Source organism: Aegilops tauschii, chromosome 2, assembly GCF_002575655.3.
Source record: "Aegilops tauschii subsp. strangulata cultivar AL8/78 chromosome 2, Aet v6.0, whole genome shotgun sequence".
Classification (NCBI taxonomy): Eukaryota; Viridiplantae; Streptophyta; class Magnoliopsida; order Poales; family Poaceae; genus Aegilops; species Aegilops tauschii.
In genome coordinates this window covers 426,450,581-426,458,735 of record NC_053036.3, presented here as the reverse complement: position 1 = coordinate 426,458,735, position 8,155 = coordinate 426,450,581, and the positions used below count along the sequence as shown (strand labels likewise).

Below are 8,155 nucleotides of genomic sequence, written 5' to 3'. Positions count from 1 at the left end.
TTTTCCTGAAACATCGACAGCCCAATTTATGTATTTTTTTGAAGAAAACGCAGAGGTCTGTTCTATTTTTCTATATAAGAATAGGAACGCCGGGTCCAACTTATGTTTCCCTTCTAACTATATTATATATATTTAAATTATTTTATATGTTATTATATATTATTGTTATTGTCATCATATATTTAACAGATACTTACATATGTAAGAAAACAATATCCCACATCTTATTAACTTATAAAAATAATTTCTTAACAATAAAATCCTGGATTTTTTTGGCAACGAAAATCCTGGTGATTGTGTACAAAAGCTTGGTAAGATTTAAGAACCAATGTAATAATAAATCACTTATTATATATATATACACATATACATAAACACTATTCTGATCACGGGATCAGAATAATATTCTGATCACAACATGAACTTCCCGAGTAACGCGCCTGGCCTTTCCCGAGTACTAGGCTGAACTTCAGCTAAAAGGTTTCCAAATGGGCTTGCGATATACCGTTGGAAAGCTATGGACACCAGTATCATGACCCAAGTTAATTTTTTGGCAAAATGTAAGCGGTTTAAGAGCAGTTTTGAAAACCGTTTTTTCTTCGTACAAAAAACATGAATCGTATTTTTGATCGCATTTCTAAACCGTTTATCGGAATGAGGTAAATAATATGGCGTTGGAAATCTGCTGCAAAACCGCTCCTTCAACATGTTGAAAGATTTCTCTAATTCCCTATGGATAAAGAGTAATTTGCAAAATCGTAAAATTTCGCAAACCGAACAGCCGAGTTCGTATTTTCAATGTAATTTCTAAACTGCTAATCCAATTGAGGCCAATGATATGGCGTTGGAAAGCTTGTGAAAATGCGCTACTTTTTCATGTTGAAAGTTTTTTCTAATTTTGAATGGTTTAAAAGTAATTTAGTAAACGGTACAAGTTCCATCGAATTTGTATTTTCAAGTTAATTTTTTAACCGTACGTCCGAATGCAACAATTGATACGGCATTGGAAAGCATAAGGAAATGCGAAACTTTTTTGTATATATTGTTTCTCTTAATTCCTTACTGTTTTAAGTCAATTTTGAAAATGGCTAAAAACGTATTTTTTGCCGTAGTTTCTACAAACTTTATCGGAATAGGGCAAATAATATACGGCTGAAAAGCTACGGAAAATGCGAAACTTTTTCATGTTGATGGTTTTCTCTGATTCCTAGTCGTTTTTAAGTAATTTCAAAAACAACGAGATCATGCGTTCTGCCTTTATCGCGAAACGAATTCTTCGAAAATGCACTGCGTGAAGAACTTGAACTTCTCGGCATGTCTACCTGAACTTCACTCTGTTTTTCACGTGTTTTTTTTTTGCTCGTAGATCTCCATCCACTGCTAGTAGCTCTTCATCCATTCACCGGAATTGAGCAGGTGATATACCGATGGAAAGCTGCTATAAACATGCAACTTTCCCGTGTTGATCATTTTTTCATACTCGCGACGATTTTAAAAGTTTTTCATCTAAAATTCATTCAGCATAGTAGTCGAACTTCCTGTTGTTTTCACGTTGAACTTCTGTGACGTATTTTCGTTTGTAATTTTCTCATCCATTCGTCAGTGTTACACAAATAATATTCCTTTTGTACAAACGTCTCTCACAATAATATTTTTAACTTTCTCCGACCGAGGACTTGAACTTACACAAATGATATTCCTGTCATTTTGAGGTAAATTAGAAAATGGCGAGATCATGATTTCTGCGTTCATTGCGAAAGGAAACGCACTGCGTGAAGTAGTTGAACTTCTGGGGCATGTCTGTTTGAACTTCACTCTGTTTCACTTTATTGTATTTTTCTTATATGAAATACACACCATATAGTACGTGAACTTTCGGTTGTTATCACTTTGAACTTCTCTCTCGTTTGAGAGAATTTTATTTTAAAACACAAAAAACAACATATTTTTTTATGTATTTTGGACATCCAAATACACGGTGAACCTCTCTCATAAGAATTTTTTGAACTTTTCCTCGCTGAGCACTTGAAATTTTAGCAACCATTTTTTCGTTTATGAGTTGTTTTTGAAAGTGCAAAAAATGGTGTTGTGTTTTTTATTTTTTGAACAGGTAAATCCTAGATTTTAATAAACCCTGAATTTCTCTGTTATTCCAATTTGAACTTCGCCTTTTTATATTTTGAGTAAAGAATTGTATTTGATTTTTATACGGAAAAAAGTAACATGGAAATAAAAGGTGAACTTCTCACAAGAATTTTTGAACTTTGTTGAGCCGAGCACTTGAACTTCTAGCAACCAAACTTTTTAGCCTTTGCTTTTTCATTATTATTGTTAATGCAAAATGCACACCGTTTAGTATGTGAACTTCTGGCAGTTATTAATCCAAACTTCTCTCGGTTACGCGAAAATATTTGATGTTTTTATAGACATTGAACCGCTCTAATTTTTTATTTGAACTTCATTGTGCTTTTTAGAAATGTGAAAATTGCAGGATTTTTTAGAAACATCCAACTTCTTCGTTATTTCGAATTGAACTTATTGGTTTTATTCTTTAGAAACTAGAAAAATCTGATTTTTCAAATCAATATCAAACTACTCCGCTTTTTCCAATTGAACTTATTGGTTTATTCTTTAGTAACTCGAAAACCTGAGTTTTTATATACATTGAACTACTCTGTTTTTCGAAATTGAACTTCTTGGTTTTAATCTTTAACATTTGGGAAAATCCGAGTTTATATAAACATTAAACAACTTCATTTTTTTTTTAAGTTTGGACTTCTTGGTGTTATTCATTAGTAACGTGAAAAGTCCTACTTATATAATAAATATCGAACTACTGAATTATTTAAAGTTGAACTTCTAGGTCTTATTTTTAAAAGAAGGAAAATATGTTTTTATAAACTTTTTGAACTGCTCATTTTTTTTCAATTTGACCTTCTTGATATTGTAATAAATATTGAACTTCTCCGTTATTTAAATTTGAACCTCTAATTTTTTTAAATGGGAAAATACCATTTTGTGTATAATTTTTGAACCGGACTGCTTTTTTTATTTGAACTTCTTGGTTTATTTTTATTAAATGTGAAAATCCCAGTTTTATAATTAACAAAGAACTTCCTGGATTATAAAAATTGCACTACTGTATTACTTGAATTTGAACTTCTTAGTTCATTTTTTTATTATTGGGGAATTTTGAGTTTTGTAATCGCTTCATTACTTATATTTGCTTAGTTATTTAAAGTTGAACTTGTAGGTGTTCCTAGAATCGGAGAAAATCTATTTTTAATCCACAAGTTGAACTTCTCTGTTATTTTAATTCGAAGTTCTTTGTTTTATTCTTAGGAAGAAAAAAACAATTTTTAAATAAACTTCAAACTTAAAAAAATGATATTCGTTTCTTTTATTTTTCCTAGAAATGGGAAGAATTTGAGATTTTCGTATACATCAGAGTACTCTGTTTGTTGAATGAACATTTTCTGGTTACATTATATTACTTTTTCCTCATCCGATCTTGTGGTGTTGGCTCACACTCACACACAAAACACATTTTTCACATATGAATTTTGCATACAAACATTTCTTTTATAAGATATTTTTAACTTTGGTTTTTTGTATGTATGAACTTCTGATTTATTAAAAAAAAGCATACCCATAACATGAGCACACCGAGCACACCATTCACGACCACCACATGCACGCACACACGACCATCTTATAAAAGAAATTGGTGGCGACACACTGTCGGCTTCCCAAGTTTTCTAAATTGGTTCCATTTATCTCAAAATGAGGTTTAGTGGCGATTTTCCTTCTCTGTTGGTACTAGCAGGACTTCACACATTCACGAAACATGCTACTCCTAGTTACTAGAGAGAAAACCATGCATGCGTAGGGAGCAGTGTGTGGGTACCGCTACCGGCGTGACATTGCGGACCTCGGCCTTACACAACTCGTACTTTTTTGCTTGCTTGTACATCTTGCATGCATTTGAGAACAAATCTGGGTTGCAAACATATGTTATTTCTTTTGCCGAAATTTTCTGTGTGCTTCACAAGGCAACGTCGTGTCCAACCGTGATGAAACCCCAGATCAGGATAGAGAGCCCTTGCTCTACTCTCACGCTCGATGGCAAGGGTGACTAAGAGCAGCAGCCGCGCGAAGTTTCAGGGCCCGTCGTTGGCACGCGAGGCCCGGCCGTTGCTCGGGTTGTACATGACAGCTCATTGCTCGGGTTGTACACGACAGCTCATCGGCAGATGGCACGCATTAGCGTCGCATAATGATGTAGGACACCGCTGGCACCCCATGAAGGTCGGGTAGGTTGGGATGGTGCGGAGCCACGTCGGCGGCGTGCAGTTGGCCAGATTCGTGGAGGAGCAGGGCTCCGGCCGATGTAGCCGACGGCAACTACACCACTGGTATTTTCCTTCTGCAAACTTCCAGCGTTCTCATATTACTTGAACCTCTAAAATTATACTTCTTGAACTTCATGTGGTTTTTGCAAAGAACTCGCCAGTATTTTTGTTTGATGAATTTCGTTTTTGGTTTCCAAGGCTTTTTAAACATACGAACTTTACTGTGTTTTCAATGGATTTTGGATTATAACAAGCACCTATGGAGCATCCGCACTTGCACAACAAATTTGACTCTAAGTGCTATATATTTTGTGCAGGTTAAAATACATATAACATGGTGCCAAACCGCAGAAAAAGACCAAATCAAAACTGCTCCCATATACTGTACCAAGCTGAACCTCAAGCATGTTACCTCAAGTACGGCCAAACATCAAGACCAGAAGCATTTACCACTACTGAACCTATACGGCCGACTAGCATTAGTATTTTTGAACTGCCCGTGATGGAGCACCTGGCCGTCAACAGCATCACGGGCTGTAGCTTGGCACTGCTCCCTCGGCCCGGCTGCATAGCACTTGGGCTTAATAGTTTGTAGGCAAATAAACAGACAGAGAATCATATGCTTCTGAACTTCTGTTTTAACTAACAATGTGAGAGATGGTGAATAATTTAAGACCAAAAAAACCTAGGACAACAGCAACAGCTAATCAATTACAAAAAGAGAAGCACTAGTAGCTCCGCATGGGACTAGCTTCAACCAGCGCTTCATGTTCTGATACAACACATCCACCTGCCAGCGCCGTCTTGTGCTTCTACAAAAACATAAATCTTGGTCAGGCTAATGCAGTCACGATGGCACAAACTTGCAAGAAAACTCTTTTTTGGTTGCATTTTTTAAGAAGGATCTGCGAAGAAACTGAAACCACAAATCAAAACACTTGTTTTTTGCACCCACATATACTATTGAACTTCAGAAAGCAATATCAAAGCTAGAACAAAACACGACCTTTTTTAACTAACAATGTGAGAGATGGTGAATTGAAGGACGTATGCACTGAACTTCTGTTTTCTCTGCCAATCGACGGATGGCATCCCGATGCAAAATAGTGATGAGAGATGGCTGGTCGCATGAACTGCTCGCGAGCGAGGCGGCGAACTTGTGCGGAGGGAGAAGGTTACGATGATGTCCGCCCCAAAGTGTTGCAGGTCGCGGCGGCGTAACGGACGACGCACTGGACGCACAGGAGACATTGGACTTCCCAGAAACTTCACCACCGCCTCCCAACTCCGGCCTAACAGCGCCGGCGACCTTGGATTGCGACGGCCGCGTGTCTCAAAATCACGTACTGGTGGCGTCAGGGAGATTCAGCAGCTAGGCAGCCTCCTGGCCGGAGGGGCGCGTGCAAGATCCATGACCCAGCCGCCTCTATCTTCTCTGCCGGATGTGGCCACGCAGCTGCAGGTTGTGCCCTCCTCTTGCTGCAGGCCGAGCCCTCCTCTAGCTGCAGGTGCATCACAGGTAGGCACGGTGGACATCGGGTGGTGGCAGCAGTAGGGACAGCAAGGCTCGCCGGTTGACAAGCTCGTCGGATTTGGGCTTGGGGATGGAAGAGGGAACGAGAGGGAGGAGGGCGCCGTCGGCGCGCCGTGATCGAGGATGAAGGAGCTCGCCGGAGTAGCACAACCCCCGCGTGAGCATCCGCAGAACTAGTGGCCAGTGCTCAAATCCGAGGCCACAGGCGGTGTCCCGGTGCAGTACGGGGTCGAGGTCGCCGGGGGAAGGGGGCGGAGGTGGGCATCGCGTCGCTGCGGCCGGTGGATCCGGTAACAGGGCGCGGGGGCTTCGCCGGCGGCGGCGGAGCTAGCGAGTTGGGGTGGCGGCTCCGGCGGCCGGAAGCGGGTGGGCGTTGGGGTCGGGCGGCCGGCGGCAGGAGGTGGGCGTTGGGGTCGGGTGGCCGGCGGCAGGAGGTGCGTCGGGGTCGGGGGGCGGCGGCGGGAGGTAGGTTGGTCAGGGGGCGGCGGCGGGATCCAGGGCGATGATGGGATGGTGCGGGAGCCGGGGGGAATCGACAGAGGTGGTGCGGGAGGTTGGGTTTTTTTCCGGGAGTTCGGGATCCACTCCTCGTAGTGGCGTTTCGTGATCCAAATAGTTATTCAAATGGTCTGTAATTTTTTAGAAAAAACGTAAATGGCCGCATGGACGCTACATTATTTGTTCATCCAGCCCAGCCCAGCTTCGCCGTCGTCCACCACCTTGGATGCGCTCGGCGTGGAGTGGTCAACGTGGTCAACGAATGACACCATCGGAAGTAGACTGTGCGTGGAGAGGCTGACAGCTGGGTCCACGGCCGCACGCAAGGAAATGTCTCCTTATTACGTGCAAAATAATGATTCCTCCACCTGACAGCTGGGACCCACCGGAAGGGCCTCTGTATTTCGCGAAAAACGTTCCTACCGCTGACAGGTCGGACCCACCAGCTATATCTTCGCACGCAAGGAAGTGTCTCCTTATTACGCACAAAAAAATGAATACCCCTGCTAGCTGGGACCCACAATAGTGGGAGGCTGATTTGTGGGCCAACTAAGTTGACGGGGACGGAGGGCTTTGTCAACTTAGTCAATATGAACGATTCTAGCTCCAGTGACCTTACGATGTCCATCCAATGGCTGTAGTGCTTCTTCAAGCTCTGGTCTTCTTGCTCCAGCCGCCCAAAGCAGCGTGCTACCTCTTGAGCACTGCGTTGGTTTTTCCTTGAAGAGGAAAGAGTGATGCAGCAAAGTAGCGTAAGTATTTCCCTCAGTTTTTGAGAACCAAGGTATCAATCCAGTAGGAGGCCACGCACAAGTCCCTCGCACCTACACAAACAAATAAACCCTCACAACCAACGCGATAAGGGGTTGTCAATCCCTACACGGTCAATTACGAGAGTGAGATCTGATAGATATGATAAGATAATATTTTTTATATTTTTATGATAAAGATGCAAAGTAAAGAAAGTAAAATAAAAACGGCGCAATAAATAGCTTGTTGTTGGGAGATTAATATTATGGAAAATAGACCCGGAGGCCCTAGGTTTCACTAGTGGCTTCTCTCAAGAGCATAAGTGTTACGGTGGGTGAACAAATTACTGTTGAGCAATTGACAGAATTGAGCATAGTTATGAGAATATCTAGGTATGATCATGTATATAGGCATCACGTCCGAGACAAGTAGACCGACTCCTGCCTGCATCTACTACTATTACTCCACACATCGACCGCTATCCAGCATGCATCTAGAGTATTAAGTTCATAAGAACAGAGTACCGCTTTAAGCAAGATGACATGATGTAGAGGGATAAACTCATGCAATATGATATAAACCCCATCTTGTTATCCTCGATGACAACAATACAATACGTGCCTTGCTGCCCCTACTGTCACTAGGAAAGGACACCGCAAGATTGAACCCAAAGCTAAGCACTTCTCCCATTGCAAGAAAGATCAATCTTGTAGGCCAAACCAAACTGATAATTCGAAGAGACTTGCAAAGATAACCAATCATACATAAAAGAATTCAAAGAAGATTCAAATATTGTTCATAGATAAACTTGATCATAAACCCACAATTCATTGGTCTCAACAAACACACCGCAAAAGAAGATTACATTGAATAGATCTCCACGAGAGAGGGGGAGAACATTGTATTGAGATCCAAAAAGAGAGAAGAAGCCATCTAGCTAATAACTATGGACCCGAAGGTCTGAGGTAAACTACTCACACATCATCGGAGAGGCTATGGTGTTGATGTAGAAGCCCTCCGT

The 8,155-nt window shown here is 41.3% G+C and overlaps 1 long non-coding RNA gene across 1 annotated transcript; it reads right to left on the bottom strand.

The window, feature by feature from the left end:
• Positions 1–4,706: 4,706 nt before the first annotated feature.
• LOC120973522 (uncharacterized) lies at positions 4,707–6,440 on the bottom strand. Its single transcript, XR_005768553.3, has 2 exons — positions 5,359–6,440; positions 4,707–5,164 (listed from the first exon to the last, which is right to left on the bottom strand). It is a non-coding gene; the product is annotated as an uncharacterized lncRNA (long non-coding RNA).
• Between the last annotated feature and the right edge of the window lie 1,715 nt (positions 6,441–8,155).